This window comes from Lepidochelys kempii, chromosome 4 (assembly GCF_965140265.1).
Source record: "Lepidochelys kempii isolate rLepKem1 chromosome 4, rLepKem1.hap2, whole genome shotgun sequence".
NCBI lineage: Eukaryota > Metazoa > Chordata > Testudines > Cheloniidae > Lepidochelys > Lepidochelys kempii.
In genome coordinates, this window is record NC_133259.1 from 48,690,262 (window position 1) to 48,707,568 (window position 17,307).

The window sequence follows — 17,307 nt, forward strand, 5'->3', positions numbered from 1 at the left end:
GGTTTCACCGTATATTACCACCTCTATTAGCTTTTGCCAACCAAAAGACAAACTATAAATAGATGCACAGGACAGTACATTGTCTGAAGCTGAGGTGGCAAGAAGTGGAAAAGAAATTACTCAAATACATTATTCAGCAAAAGTTACTGTTATCTTTTGAATTATGTATTCAATTAATTCACATTCAATCAACTATAGATCTGCTCAAATACTGCAAGAGACTATTTATTGAGTAATTGAGCCCATGTACAAGAGCAGCATTTGCGGCATAACGTGTTCAGTGAATAATATACAATGAACAGCGAAAAGTATATTCTATGTAAATTGTTGTTATTGGGCACCTAGAATAATTTCTCTATGTTCATTTTGCTTTGATCTTCTGTGAATATCCAATGTGACCTAATGTTGTGTTACAATAAACTAATACTAACCAGCAGACTTAAAAAAAACCAAGTTTTGATATTGCTTCAGCGTGTAGAATTTGTTAACCTTCATCTGCCCAAATGAAGTGATTCTATAAAAGTTTATGTAACACCAGTTCAAAAAAAATCAGTTAATTGTAGGGGGAAAAACCCAAATTCCAAATTAGTTGGACCTGAGCTATATTGTCCCTTGTATGTTTTTATAATTTCTGCTGCAATGGTCTGTGGATTTTCATTTAAGATTTTTGGGGATTGTTTATGAATGTTCACTGTATTAAGTAAAGGAAATCAGTTTTCCTGTGCTCAGGGGGGAAACCATGATAGGCAAAAGAAGTGCATAAGTGAATGGCCAGTTTCTAACTACTACCACATTCCTCAGTAAAAAATTGTTAGAGGAAAATCGGGCAGATTTTCAGTACAAACTTAGCTTTGGTAAATTTGGGTCAATCTATCTCATATACCTTCTATTTCTCCACCCACTTTAGCATTACCACAACTACCCCCACACTATAATTCTTGCACTCAACCTTAAGTTTTCCTCCCCTGCAAGATATGACATCCACCCACCAACCCCTTCTTTTGGCAGCCTCTTACCACACTATTAGCTCCCAGCACAATCAAATGGTACACCAAACTTCCAGAGCTACTCAAATTGGGGAAGGGTGTAATAATCTGGTAAAGGGCTGTGTGCTTAAAAGTATAGTATATTTGGACATGTGATGTAGACAAAGTAACTATCCTTAAATCAAACCCAAAGAAGTTCTCAAGCAACATTTTTCTTACTTTGCTTTCAATCAACAATTTCAATCAACATTGATGGAAATATTTTGTTAGTTTCTGGGTGTATAGTGAAATCAATTATTATCAATTTTATATACACAAATCTTGTCCTTCCAAGCCTATTTATAGCAATTTGAAAAAACAGAGGGGGAAATGGTGAAAGTTTCATTGACTTTTTTACTATTTATTTTGTTAAAATTTCAAAACTTTAACCAAGACTAAAATTTTCAAAAAATGCCTAAGTCTCGTATATAAAAAAAAATTGTCTTGGTGCTTAATTGTTTCTTCACACAGCATTACACCACCTGGCAGATTTAGGAATGTGTGCCTAAATTGTCTTTGACTTTCAATGAGACAGACTCCGAAATAGTTAAGTCATAGTCTCTTAAGTCACCTTTTCAAATAAGTCACTTAGTAACTTTTGAAAAATTTACCTCAAGCACATTGAACTTTTTACTCAGAGGCCACAAAGCCATGTAAGTGATTTTGAAAAGGTCTAGTTAAGATTTTTAAAATGTCTCATTTCCTTCAAATACTATTTTTTTCTTATACTAGATGGGTTTATTTTTGTATGTCTGTCAAGGTTCCACTGGCACTGCACTTATGCATTTATTGTGTAGGTGCATTAGAATATGCTCTGTGAGGTCATATACTGAATGAAGGCTGGTGCAGAATGGGCCCACTCTTATTCCATTAAGATACTGTGGTTTGTGTTGAAAGAGGAGGACTCCTGCCTCAGTCACTGCAGAAGCTGGAAGATCTACTGGATTACACAGTAGAGTGAGGCCGGGAACAATGCTTTAATCAGTGAGGATAAAAATGGATATTTAACAGAGGGACCTCATTCCCTGAGCACTGTCCAATGAGGCAAAGGTCCTGTGTATAAAAGAGGATTTTATAGAGATATTAATTAATAATAAAGACTGTGTCACAATGCATATGTACAAGGGGCAAAGTTATGGCTGCATGCAGTGTTTCCCAACCTTTTCCTGTGAGAGGCACATTTATTTCCATAAAATATTTGGGCAGCACCCTCCATCTCTGTGAAAAAAATGCTAAAACAAAACTTAAAATTTCTCATTGAAAGGAATGTTTGTCTCACACACATACACCCAAAGAGAACAGCACAAAATACAATTTGGTTCGAACACTAATTAAAATAAATGAGATTTCCCCCCCTCCTCCACAAGTGACTTTTCCAAAATTCCACAACATACCTGTTCATGCCTGATTTCACACTGGTTGGGAAACACTGGTTGCATGGGCAGTGATAATTGCAGTATTTCCAGACTTTTACATGCTTCTCTTTGGAACTGGAATTGTGTTTTTGTTATTTAATGGAATTTATTCTATTATGACTTTCACAAATAGAAACTTTTAACTTACTGTAATTACTTATTTATTTAACTTACTCATTTAACTTACTGTAATTAATTTGGAAAAGGCAAAAATGTAAATACCAAGGTATTTCATACTGCCAATAAAAATATAGGTTATTTAGCAGCTGATTTTTTATTCTTAAATTCCAGACACTATTACTGAAGTGATGCAACAATTTTAAATAGATCAGAAAATTCATATAAAATAGAATATAATGTACGGTCACAGACAAACTGCAATAGTGATACTATTGATTAAATCCTTCCTTTTACACTGTGAATAACTTTCCATGTTGTATAGTCTTCCGGGACCTGCAGAAAAAATGAAATCTGCAGTTTGAAACTTTTTGTGTGTGTGTGTGTGCTGAGTTCTCTGATTGTGTCCTGTATAGCTTCTGATAAGGTACTCCACAGAATTATTTTTAAAAAAAAATATATTATCTCAAATCTATAATTGTAACTGTTGTATAATACCTAGGCTCATGTAGATTGTATAGCTTGGGGTATGGGGGGAAGGTGAGAGGAAGAGTTGTATTTACAAAAGTGTACTGTTGAGAAATTTTTACACACAAAAAAGCCCTTAATTTGGGAAAAGCCATTTTAATGACATCTGGGATTTTCATAGCATTAACCTCCTCTCATGTACAAGGAAAATAATGGGTTCAGTAAAATTAGATGCCAGTTTTAAAGACTTACTTTTTATGCATTTAAATAATTAGTTTAAAAAATCACAATACAAACAATACTAGTAAGTGATAATGGGTGTAAAGCCAAGTGACGACAGACAAATAGATTGAGAGCTCTACTTGTGACAGGTTGGATCACAGAAACCCTCTTTAGGACTGCCACCTGGTGTACTGAGACTATCCCTGAGTCCATTTTCCCTGCCAGCTTGGGGGTTCAGTGCCCTGCCTGGTTGTACCAGACATGCTTGCCAGCTACAGACACAGACCCAGGTCTGAACCATGTCCCACAAACTGCAGGGTTAACTGAAAATAGCTTAAGAAGTGTTCCTGTCTTTAACACTCAGATGCCCAACTCCCAGTGGGGTCCAAACCCCAAATAAATATGTTTTACCCTGTATAAAGCTTATACAGGGTAAACTCATAAATTGTTCACCCTCTATAACACTGATAGAGAGATATGCACAGCTGTCCCTCCCCCCGAGGTATTAATACATACTCTGGATTAAATAATAAGTAAAAAGTGATTTTATTAAATACTGAAAGTAGGATTTAAGTGGTTACAAGTAGTAACAGACAGAACAAAATGAATTGCCAAGCAAAATAAAATAAAACACAGAAGTCTAAACCTAATACAGTAAGAAGCTGAATACAGATAAAATCTCACCCTCAGAGATGTTCCAGTAAGCCTCTTTTACAGACTAGCCTCCTTCTAGTCTGGGTCCAGCAATCACTCACAACCCCGTGGTTACTATCCTTTGTTCCAGTTTCTTTCAGGTATAACTTTGGGGATGGAGAGGCTATCTCTTGAGCCAGCTGAAGACAAAATGGAGGGGTCTCCCAGGGGTTTAAATAGACTTTCTCTTGTAGGTGGACACACTTCCCTCCCCCTGTGTAGAATCCCAGCTACAAGATGGAGTTTTGGAGTCACATGGGAAAGTCACATGTCCATGCATGACTCAGAACTTACAGGTAGCAGCCATGGTTCACATGCTACCTTCAACGTCCTCAGGTAGACTTCTTATGTGGATTGGAGCCTTCCTACGTGTTTCTTGATTGGGCACTTAACTTGCAAATTCCTTTCTAAAGCAGCTGCCCAAATGCCTTACTAAGGCTACTTAAAATCAAACCAGTACACAGCCAATATTCATAATTTTGAATATAAAAATGATACATACATACAAATAGGATGAATAGATTCAGTAGATCATAACCTTTACAGAGATATGTAGCATAAAACATATTCCAGTTATGTCGTATATACATTCATATGCATATTTCCGTAAAGCCTTATGGGGTGCAAAATCATACTACTCATTTTCAATTTTAAATAAACTGATGGACTATTGTTCTGAGCCTATTATTCACTGTCACTTTGACTCTGTTTTTCACCTGAATTATGCTTTATGACTTGGTCAAAAGTTTTAGTTCAGTCCATTAGTAAATGTACATTTATGAGAAAAAGTATTTCAAATCTACTTATGGTCTATCTATAGCTATATAATTTCAGTGGGTATCAATGTTTAAAGAGGTGTTTAGATTATCTATTTAAATTTTCACAATTGTGCAAAATTAATGTTTAACATCAGTAGATATGAAGATTCAAAAAGTTAAAGCTTTATAAACCATTAAAACGCAACTTGTTAACGTTACATACCAAAATATACTATGTAAGTATCCTTAAATCAACAAAAATCATACTCTTTTTTCACTATTTGTTTGCTAATCCATTTATAACAAACTTAAATCAAAAGTCTAACCCACTAGATTTTGACTCCAATGAGTTCCCAAGCAGTTCCCAAATTTTTTCCTATTTTGTCTAGCTGTAAATTGACTGCTATGGATGGTAATATATTTTTGTTGGTTTTTGGTGTAGGGTGAAATAGATGTTTACCGATATTTACCAATTAATATCTAATCCTACTACAAAGGTTGCCTGACACTTCCTATTATAAGGCCTTGTTTTCAATTATTTACAATTTTGCCAAACTTTAAATGTCTGGGCTGAAATTTTCCATGTGGGGTGTCTGCCTCACACTGAACATTTTTTTGAAAATTTCATCCACTATTCAGCTGTTTCTTAAATTAATATTGTTTTGCTCATGTTAAAATAATTCTTTTGTCTTTTTCTTTGAGAAGCTCTAATGCACCCACGCTTTGGAGCTGGTACTTAACATTTGGCAGAGGGGCGAACAGTGTGTTGTGCCCTTTTGCTGTCCCCCTGAAAATCAAACTTGGCCAAGTTACAAGCCTTTGAAAAATTGGAGTTTGTACATGCTCAGAACAGACCTGCTACAGCTTTTCACCTTGCCAGGGAGGGAAATGGGCGAGGGAAGCAAGTAGCTGTGGAGGAGACTGAAATCAAATGAGGAGCCTTGGGAGGAAGACTGGAACTAGGAGCCAGTAGATATGGGGAATGTGTGACGGGGGGGAGGAGGGGCAGGGAGAGAGAGAGAGAGAGAGGACAGGGAGCCTGGATAGGGAGTGGCTGTGCAAGAAGACAACAGACAAGGAACCAGATATGGCTAGGCAAGGAGACAGGGAGTGGAGGGGAAACTGGGGTGAGAAGTCTGGAGGGATTAGACTAGGACTTGCTAGTCCACATGGAGGATTATAACTTGCTACTGCTGTATTTTACTCTGTTAGCTCAAGGAAAAAAATGTCTGACTGGTAGATCTAAAGGTTCCAACCCTGCCGATTACCCATGTAGGTATGAATAGAATACCACCTGATGGATTTTTTTCCAGTGCTCTTTCTTAAAAATCTAAGAAACTGTCCACAAAATCTATGTTAAGAACATTAAGGTTGCAAAGTCAAGTACTCTAAAGTTAGGGGAAAAGTCAGAATTAAGGTTGCTTGTGCTCGTTCATCCTGCTTGTAGGTATGCATTATGATAGTTGATAATTACATGATCACATACTATTTTTTCCCAAAAGACCCCTGCCTTATTCAACAGACAGAATGTACAGTAATTGCTTAATGATCAGCTATTCAATATTCAATAGCATTTTTCAAACTCTGCTCTGAAGAATTCATGATTTCCATGTGGGCTTTTCTATGGCACTCATCTCTATAATATCTGAGTGCTTCAGAAAAAAATGATGAATTTGTTTTCACAACTCCCCTTCAAAATGAGGGAGATATTATCCCTATTTTATAGATGTGGAATTGAGACACATTAGTGGATAGATCTGATCTTAATCTCAATTGTGGTGTGCCCAATTTGAGATCACTAGGACTTAATTTTTCAATGTACCTTATTTTCAAAGCACAGCTCCCACTGACTTAAGCTGCAGTTGTAAGTGCTAAGCCTTTACATCAGACCTGAGTCTCAAGAGAGACACCCAGAAAATGAAGAACACAAACTTAGTGACCACCAGTGAAAAGTCTGGTTTAATGTCTTGACTAGCATTACATAGGAACGCTGTGAAAGACACAGGGATAGAATCGGATTCTTCAGACCACCATACAGACACATCTGTCTTACATCAACAATTTTTTTCTCCCTTAATAGAGATATTCTACTAAAGGTTAAAAAAAAACAACCCTAAAATATTCATGGAAAGCAAACACAATTAGAGACTCAAAATTTGTTTTTGTCAAATAGCAATTCAACTTTTTAAACATTTTACCCAGCTCTAACGTTTATAACTTTGGTGCTGATTTTGTTTTGTTCTGATGTGTTGTATTATCATGTTCTTGTTGGCCCCATATCTGCTTTTTCATATGTGAAGGCTAAATGTCTATAGTGTTTTTGTGGTTTGTGTTGCACAAGATTCTATTTAATCAGAAGAATACATATTTTTCATTAGATTTTCAACCCCTAGATTTAAATTGAAAAAAAAATCGTTTATGACACTCAAAAATAGTTTATAATCCCCTCCCCAATTTTTAGTAAAAGGTCCTAGGAACTGAAAACCCAAATTCTACTGATTCTCCCATGATCTAATACCATTTAGTGAATGGTCCTATCAGAGATATGAACAAGGGTGCAGAGTTAAAGTTTAAGCTTTAAACTTAATTTCTTGACTTAACAGAGTTAAATCTAAATTTAGTTTCCTAACACAAAATGCATGTCCTGGCTCCACTGAAGTCAACTGAAAAACTTTGACTTCAATGTGGCATGATTTTGCCCTTCTTTGTTAAAAGAAGTTAATAGAAACTACTGTGGAAGTTCAATTTACTGGCCCACCACCTTCAGACATGTTTTTGTTAATGGTGGATCAAAATTTGGTAGTAGTGAAGCAGCCACAAAATAAATCATTTGTTCATCCATCCATCAGGCAGTTACAGATGACCATTTTCAAGTTTTTCCATGAATACTGAATAATAAAAGATAAGTTTTAAACAAGTGGAGACTGGAGCAGAGAGAGAGAGAGAAAAGGACCTCTTTGGTACAGGTTAATATACCAAATATAATAATAAACTGAAGATCCTCCATAATATATGTATGCAGAACTAATGATGTGCATTCAAGTTTATGAAAGTACCTTGAAGTGGTACTTAGAACTTCCTTTTATCAAAGATGCTGGTCAATACTTTATAGCTACTCTGAGTTTATGCATTCTGATCAAACTATGGAATATAAAAGATTAAACTCCTGCGCTAATTACACGCCTGAAGGCACATTAACAATGCAAGTGTCAATGCTCTGTTAAAAATTCATTTTGCATTTTTAACACAGTACTGATAGCAGGGCTTTGAACACAACAAAGTGGAAAGAGTTATATTCATTTCAGTAGCTTCTTTTAGAAGCTAGTGTTAAAGTCTTGGAACCTTAACAGCAAGGAACCTCATTATTCCATGGGATAAAAAGGGGATAATATTTGAAAGTCCGCATATTCAAAGTGACAACCCTGCATGCTTAGCAGTTTAACTGGATAAAAAATATATAATGTAACATTTAGAAATCTACAAATATTTGATGGAAAAATATGAATGTGAACAGAGAATTTAAAAAACTTACTTTACTTGCCTGGGATAGGGTTCAACCCATCTTCTGATTTTAATACTTTTATTATAGTTTCTGTCATGCCTTTCAAGCCCCCTCCCCTCCCCATATTTCTACAATGCATCTGCTCCTTGTCTCCCACTGCAGCAGAAAGTCAATCATTTATCTTAACTTTCTTCTTGGGGGTAAATATGAAATGAAGGAATCTCAAAAGATTCCCTGAAAAGTTTTAGAATGTAATTTGCGTTCATGCAATTTGGATTTCTAAAGATCAGTCATGTTTTAAAGGCTTTTTTTTTTGCCTTTTTATTTACATACTGTCATAAATATAAAGGGAAGGGTAAACATCTTTAAAATCCCTCCTGACCAGAGGAAAAATCCTTTCACCTGTAAAGGGTTAAGAAGCTAGGATAACCTCGCTGGCACCTGACCAAAATGACCAATGAGGAGAAAGATACTTTCAAAAGCTGGGAGGAGGGAGAAAAACAAAGGGTCTGTGTCTGTCTGTGTGATGCTTTTGCCGGGGACAGAACAGGAATGGAGCCTTAGAATTTAGTAAGTAATCTAGCTAGGTATGCGTTAGATTATGATTTCTTTAAATGGCTGAGAAATTAAGCTGTGCTGAATAGAATGAATATTCCTGTCTGTGTGTCTTTTTTTAACTTAAGGTTTTGCCTAGAGGGATTCTCTATGTTTTGAATCTAATTACTCTGTAAGGTATTTACCATCCTGATTTTACAGAGGTGATTCTTTTTTACTTTTTACTTCTATTAAAATCCTTCTTTTCAGAAACTGAATGCTTTTTCATTGTTCTTAAGATCCAAGGGTTAGGGTCTGTGGTCACCTATGCAAATTGGTGAGGATTTTTAACAAACCTTCCCTAGAAAGTGGGGTGCAAGTGTTGGGAGGATTTTGGGAGGAAAGACATTTCCAAACAATGCTATCCTAATAAAAATACACCCAGATAAATGTTTGGTGGTGGCAGTGGAAATCGAAGGGCAAAGGGTAAAATAGTTTGTACCTTGGGGAAGTTTTAACCTAAGCTGGTAAAAGTAAGCTTAGGAGGTTTTCATGGAGGTCCCCACATCTGTACCCTAGAGTTCAGAGTGGGGAAGGAACCTTGACACATACATATCTCGTTTATCGTGCCTAAAGCCATTCCATTTAGTACCTGTAATCTTAACAGATTTCACAAACTGAAAAAGGCCACCAGGGCTTGTCATTGTTAGACTGAGCATCCCAGCTGCTGAAAGAAGTGGTGTTGGTGATTCAGTAGGTAGCACTAGTCCCTCTGAATCAGCATGAAACCAATGTTCCAATGCAATATTAGGGACATGGTGTAGTTCGGTGTGTCGTCTTTTGGATCACACATGAAACTGATGTCCTGACCAGTGGTGGTCATTATAACATCACAAGGCACTTCCATAATAGAAGCAGACATCAGACAAAGTGCCATGGTCAAATTCCAGTTTATTCAAAAATGTATTCTTCACTTCCTGTCCTAAGTGGTTCTGTATTGTTGTGCAGGAAGACCATTGTTAGTTCATTATGTTTTATTTCATTTCAGTGGGGACTAATTACTGTTTTTTTAAAGTTTGTGAAGACTTTGGGATGTGAGGAGCTATATAAATATGAGATTATCATTCTCATCTTGGTTCATCTATACCTCTAAATCAGTTTGGTATTTGAGTCTGTGCTACAGCTCCTCCTTGAAAATTGCATGTGGTGTTGGGGGGGGTCACTGGATCTGAGTCAATAAGTATCCTATGACCCATCTCCTGCCTACATCCTTAAAATTCTATTATGGCCTTTCACTCCAGCCTATGTGGGGCCAGTGTATAGGCTCTTTCATTGTCATATAGGTAGCATACTGGCACTCCTGTGCTGTGTTATGCCCATTTCCCCCTTACCCCTTTCATTCCATGTAGTCATAACAGGCTAAGCCATGTGGATTCTAACACAACATCTGGTTGATTCCCTCATGAATTCTGAGGCAGTCCCAGAGGCTGATGACTGCAATTTTTTCTTGATGGAGGAATTTTAGATAGATAGTCATATTTCAAGGAAGGGGTATTTTCCAGGGCCACCTCAGTAGCTGACAGCCCACTCCGCTTGTAGAGCTGCCAGCCAACCCAGATACCAAGGAACTGCTGGGATTGCCACTGGCAATGTACCCTGAGAAGACGGAGGACAACCTCGAGACATAGGTAGTACAGCAAGGAGAGTGGAGGAAGTTGCCCAGTGACACCAGACTATAGTCGGTTAATGTTGCTGTCTGAATCTAAGTCAGTGTGTTTCAGCTGGATCCTTGCTGACCCAGTGGTAGAACCATCCACTCATCAGGGCCATGGAGTGGGAGCCAGTGCATTTGGGTGGGCCCAGGTCCCCCTCATCCCTGCTGCCAACCCCATCCCTGGTGTGGCAGCCTCCCCACCTAGGTCCAGGCACCTTGTTTCAGTCTGCCCTCCACCAGAGCCAGGACATCAGACTGTTTCGTACTCCACCTTGTCTGTGGGCCTGAGCCTTTAGACTGTATGTTTCTCTGCCCTGCCTGAGGACCTGAGCTTCTTATACTGCTTGTTGCTCTGTCCTGCCCAAGGCCAGAGCCCTGGACTACTTGCTACCTGGCCCCACTTAGAGCTCCAGGACCTCATATTGTAATCCCGCAGTAACCCTTGTTTTGCCAGGGGCCCAAGAGTGAGACGGTGTGGCCTCCCTCAGAGAGACTGATGGGGAGGGATGGCTATGCACTGCTACACTGTGAAAACTCATGTCAAAGGAACATGGATACAGTATAGTAGATAACAATTACCTGCACATACTTATGTCAAATCCTTGACCCAACTGGCTCTGTGGACAAACCTTGCAATAGCTGACTATTTTAAGAAAGCAATAACTAGGAATAAAAGTTGTATCATTTTTTTCTTACCAGGAAAAGCATCATTTTGAATCCTCTACATTCTGGCATTCCTTATGTGAAGGAACAAGGGAGGAAGGGAAGAAAATCCAGAGCAAGAATAAAAAAGGTAGAATGTGTTCTTATTTAAGGGTTATGTACTAATGTTTCCTCAAGGGAATCACTAGTTCCCCCAGCTTTGCAAGTGCTGTCAGAGATCCAAAGCACACCTCAGCATGTCTAAGCAGCCTGCATCCTGGCAAACTGAGAAAATCACTTTACATGTTCTCTCCACAAATCCCTTCAGACGTGACAGCAAGTGGAGGCAGAAAGAGAAACCAAAGCAGTCAAGAACAGCAGAAGTGGTTCTGAACACTGACAAAGAAAAGATTACTTGTTTTTTTTTTTAAATTACTAATCTCCCCTTTCCTGAATTAGTTATATATAAACTCCTACTAAAGTCTTTCTCAATATTGCAGCAATAAAGACTGGATAGAGCTGTGACGTTACTGACTTGAACTGGAACCGTATAGATCATCATTGCCGACCAAGGTCCTGTAGTGGCACCAAATATTGTACAAAGATTGTTGTGTGAGGTGTCTATGGGAAGGTTATGATTGGCTGGTTATAATTATGCTATCTGTATATGTTTATCATTTTGAAGTCGAAGTTATGAATATTGGCTCTATGCTGTCTGTATTTCAAAAACTTATGCTATGCTTCTGGTGACACCCCTGACAAGTTGGTGTCAGCTCTGCCTAGCCTGCTTGATGGCCCATTAAGGACTATCAGCTATACAACTGACCCATTGAGAGAAGGCAGACACACCTTGTGACCCAGCAAGGCATGCAGGGACATGCCTATGGACAGAACTCTGAGGTTTTTCCAGGCCATGTGATGGACAGCTTGTCTTTGGAATAAAGAAAGACAGACCACGTGGCAAGAGAATATAAAAAACTGCTGCAGCTCCTCCATCTTGTCTTCAATCCTGCTTCATACCTCTGGAGGAACTTTGCTACACTGAAGCTTTGAACCAAGGACTGAAAGACCCATCCCAGCTGTGGATGTACTCCAGAGACTTGATTTGAACCTTTTTTTTTTCTTTTACGGGGGTATTGGTTTTCATAACCATTCATCCCCATAATGAGTGGCACTGGTGGTGATACTGAGAAACTAGAGTATCTAAGGGAATTGCTTGTATGACTTGTGATTAGCCAGTGGGGTAAAACCAAAGTCCTATCTGTCTGGCTGGTTGGGTTTGGTTTGCCTTAGAGGTGGAAAAGCCCCAGCCTTCGGCTGTCACTGCTCTGCTTTAAGCAATTTGTACTGAATTGGCACTCTCAGTTGGGTCCCATCAGAACCAGCATTGTTACAGGAGCACATAAGCAACAGAGCTGGACAAGAGCTATCAAGTAGAGCAGAATATCATAAAACAGATCTTTTTACAACTTATTACAAGTGAGGCTAGCATCTGAGTCATACTGACCAGATGCAGAAGGGGGAGTGGAGCCTCTCTGGCCTACAGGCAAGCAGCCTGACCACACCCGCATGCAACTCTCAATCATGGAGGCAGGTACTCACAGTTGCTACCGATAGGGGAAACAAGGCCTGCTATAAAAAACAAGAGAACTCAAAGAAGGAAAGGGGGCTCAAAGATCTGGGTAACACCTCTGCAGCAGGCTGCCTCCAGAAACATCCCAAAGGGACTGAAGCAGACCACTAGGCCTAATTTGAGATCAGGGATCCATGAACTGTCCTGACCAGGGGTTAACCAAAGAAAGCCAGTCAGTGGGCAACAGGGTCTCTGAAAGAATGATGACATAAAGGACCAGTGACAACATCCCAGAACATATTTCCATCACACAGCAAAGAAGGGAGCAAAGCTAAGGTGGAGTAAGGGACTGGGATTTTGGGATATAGCGGTAGTGACTGATGTACATTCCATATTGAAACAAGTTGTGCTTCTTCACTTAAAACCAACTGTGAGCTGAGATATTTGATATTTTGGTTCAGGCAGTCAAATCCAAATTAGGATCCAGTCCACAAAACGCACCTAATAATATTACAGAATGCCAGATTTTAACATTGGCTGATTCTGGATCCCAGTCTTCCATTTTGGCATTTGATTTTATTTTACAGTAAGTTACACTCTACAGTTGTTTAAACACAGTGGTCTAGTGAAAAGTCCTTTGTTTATCACACATTTACAGAATCTTCTACAAAACAATAGACTAAACTGGTGCTTTTTAGGGATGAGGGGTGAGTGGGTGAACAGTTGGGAAAAATAATGGCATGACCCCCTCTCCCCCCAAACTCTCTCACTCCTTCAAGCTTAACTTGAGCCCTGTCTTTTTTAAGTTATGTAAAATTTCAGACATATGCCCTTCCTCCAGCCCCATCCCTTGAAAATTTCTGCTTTCTGTCCAAAATTTGATCAAGTAGTATTGATATAATGGAAGAAAAACTGTTCTTGTGGCATTTTCAACTAGGATTGGAAACAGAATGCTGGAAATGTCACTAAAATAGTTTTCATGCAAATTAGCAGATTTGAAAAGTTCACATAACTTGGCTAAGCTTTGGAAAAGCATCTGAACCACAAACCTTTAGGGCAATATCCCTATCTAGCATGTGGTCATTCCTGGTTTTGCTAAGTCGTGGGTTTAGCTTTATAGTCTCTATGACAGTTCTTTAAAAAGCTTTGTCTATTTTTTTACAAAAACAACATCATGCATGGATTAGAAAATATGTTAACAATAGTAAGTCCATAAGGCTTCATTTGGGATAATAAAGATACAACTAAGGAACAACAAAAAAAGACTGCATCTTAGTTTTGATAAATCGCCAAGCACAAGTTCATGCTACAGATATCTGAGGCTTGCAAAGATGTTTTGGGTAAAGTATTATGAAGCTAACTTTGAAATATACTATACACCTGTGTTAACTGCTGTGTTGATACATTTTCACCCAATTTGCATACTGTTAATATTTTCAGCTTCAGAACAAAAAGTCTTCTTTATTATAAATTATGGCAATATTTTGCTGACTGCAAAAATAAAGACGACTATGATTGAACACTGCAATTGGCATTTCCTGCTCTTCCTGGTCTTTTATTTTAAAATTGCTTATGTACATACAAATTTAGTGTTTTTGCAATTAGTAGCAATGTGACAGCAAACCAAGATCTCTTTACTGAAATTAACATTGCTGTGACTTGCCAAGTCCCTGAACACAACAAAACTGTCTCCCAGTCACTGAGTCAGAGTGGGAAAAGGCCCACTCATCAGTTATCTTTTCCAGAACTATTCTGTATGTTTGGAATGGATTCTCCTTTTCCTTACACTAATTTTATACCAATTTAACTCTATTGACCACAGTTGGGGATTACTGATTTACAGCTGATGAGAATCAAACCCCAAATGTTTCCGTGTTTTTCTGTTCATTAGAGAAATAATGAACTAAGTCATATGACTAAGTCCATTTAGCTTCCACCAGTTTCACTAACTCAGCCATGTCACTCAGCAAGATACAAAACACTACCAAAACTTTATTGTTCTAATCATAATTTGGGACATCCCCACAAGCACCCTGAAACCAACAACTAAATATGGGTCCCAGCCTTGCTCATTTAGATCAGATCCCACCCAAGTGTGGATCTGTGTGTGCAAGAGGGGGAGGCAGATACCCTTAGCTCCTACCCTAAACAGCCAAAGTAAGGATTCAAAACTGCTGCTAAAATTCTAGCTACCTTTACTAAGCAAGAGGATTCAGCATCCAGGCGAGGGACATATATTGTTATGCAAAGCACCCCTACCATATCACCTGTAGTTTATGGTTCATTTCCTATTGGTTCCATGGTCACACTTGCACAGGAAACTAACAGATCCATGACAAAGCTGAAATAAAATGGAAACTACCAACAGCTCAGTATGCCCACTACCAGGCCTCCAGACTTCTGAGAGACAGGTTACATATCCATGTTGCACCAGCCAGTTTGGCTGTGATGGTAAATTTGTTCCTTGCCTCAAAAGACAACTGGTATTATACAGAGTGTAGTAACACACATGGGATTTGGATGGAAGACCACAGGTAGTGTGAGAGAGGCAACTGGAGGAAGCACCAAGTAAGTAAGTTTGTATGCACATGGTTAGAAGGCTAGAAGCAGTTGCAGCATCTCTGTATATAGTTATCTTAATAAAGAGCCTGTAGTAGACAGGTCCTCAAGAGATTAACTGTGTTACTCAGAAGACGATGGGTTGGAGCCATGTTCTCTTACATCCTGTTGACTTAGTAGTTATTTTCCTCCACTGGGTTTGTTGAATAAAGCAGCATGTTCCCACCCTACAGTACTGTAAGTAGAGTGTGTTTGTTATTCACTGAGAAGTCTCTTTATAAAAGAGCTGTTTTAGTTTTACAAGCTTGGAGTCCTTTCATGGTTATTACCCAGCATGTGATATATGACATCCAGAGCATACCTGGAAACCCAGTGTAACTACCTTACTAAACAACTGTTTAAAGGGAAAAGAGGCAAGAACTGGTAAGAGTGCTGAAAAGGCTGCCTACCCCAGGACAGGCCTATTCTGCTTCCTTAGGGTGGGAGGGCATCAAAGGTCTCCCTTAACATCTCAAAGCGGCCAACCACCACGGAAGAGAAGGGGCTCTTGCTTGCCCTGCCCAGCTCCGAAGTCACAGGGAAGACAGTGGAGAGTCCCATAACTGCTGCCGGCCAAGGACCCTGGTGTATCTTCACCTCTTCCAGTCCAGTAAAAGTCTTTTGTTTCCCAACTGAGAAGGTAAAGGAGGGGTATTTGGCAACTCACTTTGCCATCTACAGCAGAGCTGACTGAATTATGCAATATGATTTTTTTTTCTATTTGTGGATCATGCATTTTGCAAACATGTTCTTTGTTAGTAGTTGCCAAACAGGTTTTTTGCAAACAAACTCCAGCCTATAGATTGATCATGAATGCTTTGGTTTGAGTATTGCCTATTTTTAGTGTATGGTTGTTCACCTGCATCACATAGCATTGTTTCTACTCACTGACTGGATGAAAAACATTAAAACAAAATAATAATAAATAATTCCTGTCCCATACAAATATGAATACCAATCCTACTAATATTAATCAAACCTCCTAGATTCATGAACAGTGCCACAAATACCTGGCAATTGTCCAAATGCAGGAAGAAGATAACCCGACAAATGACAAGCCAATCTGACTACTTTTATTTATGTATTATGCAACCATCTGTAGTCTACAGTAATAGACCTATGAAAAATGCTCGTGGTCTATAGCCCTGATTTCCCTTTGCTAGATTTTACTGCATCACTTCTAGTTATGATAGAGTTGTTATAGAGTTCCTAGGCCTCCACAATTACCAAAGAGGACTAGGATATGTTGCAGTGGGGAGATTCCAAATTGCTGCACAGGGACCTTCTTGGTCAGAGAGTTGTCTAGTTTCTGCTTAAAGCATGGCTTTTTGTGTCTGTGACTTCATACTACATGGCATTCAGCACATAGGCCTCTTGGCAAAGGGTTCTCTGTTCTTTTGCACCAGAGGTAACAAACTCACTACATCAAATGCACTGCTTACCCTTTATGGGCAAATACTCTATAACATGTAAAGGTCTCTCCCAAAACTTTGCAACTTATTTCTCATAATCACGGTGTGATGTGTATACAGGAAATATTTAAGGAAAAATATCATTATATTGAAGTTTATGTCCTCATGGTCTTAAAGTTAAAAGAAGTCATTAGTGAGAAATATTTCTCTGTGACAGCCTATACAAACAGAAGGACCCACCCTTCCCTTGTCTAGCTTTGCTCCTTCACTGAACAGTCAATGGCAAACCGTAGAAACTTCTTAAAAAACACTATAATAGCAGCTGCATGGAATAATTTTAAAACCACCAGAGGTTCAAGCTTTATATATACATCCCAATTTAAAAGGGGGGGGGGGCTAAACAGAGTAAAAGAGGCAGTTAGAGGCAGACAGACTTCTTTTAAAAATTGGAAGTTTAATGCTACTTAGGATGAATCTACACTAGGAACTATCATCAGCATAGCTACATCTCACCAGCTACGTGGATATTTTTCCATACCCTTGACAGACCAAACCCTCAATGTAGACAGTGCTAGGTTGACGCAAGAATTCTTCCATTGACCTAGCTACTGCCTTTCAGTAATGGATTACCTAT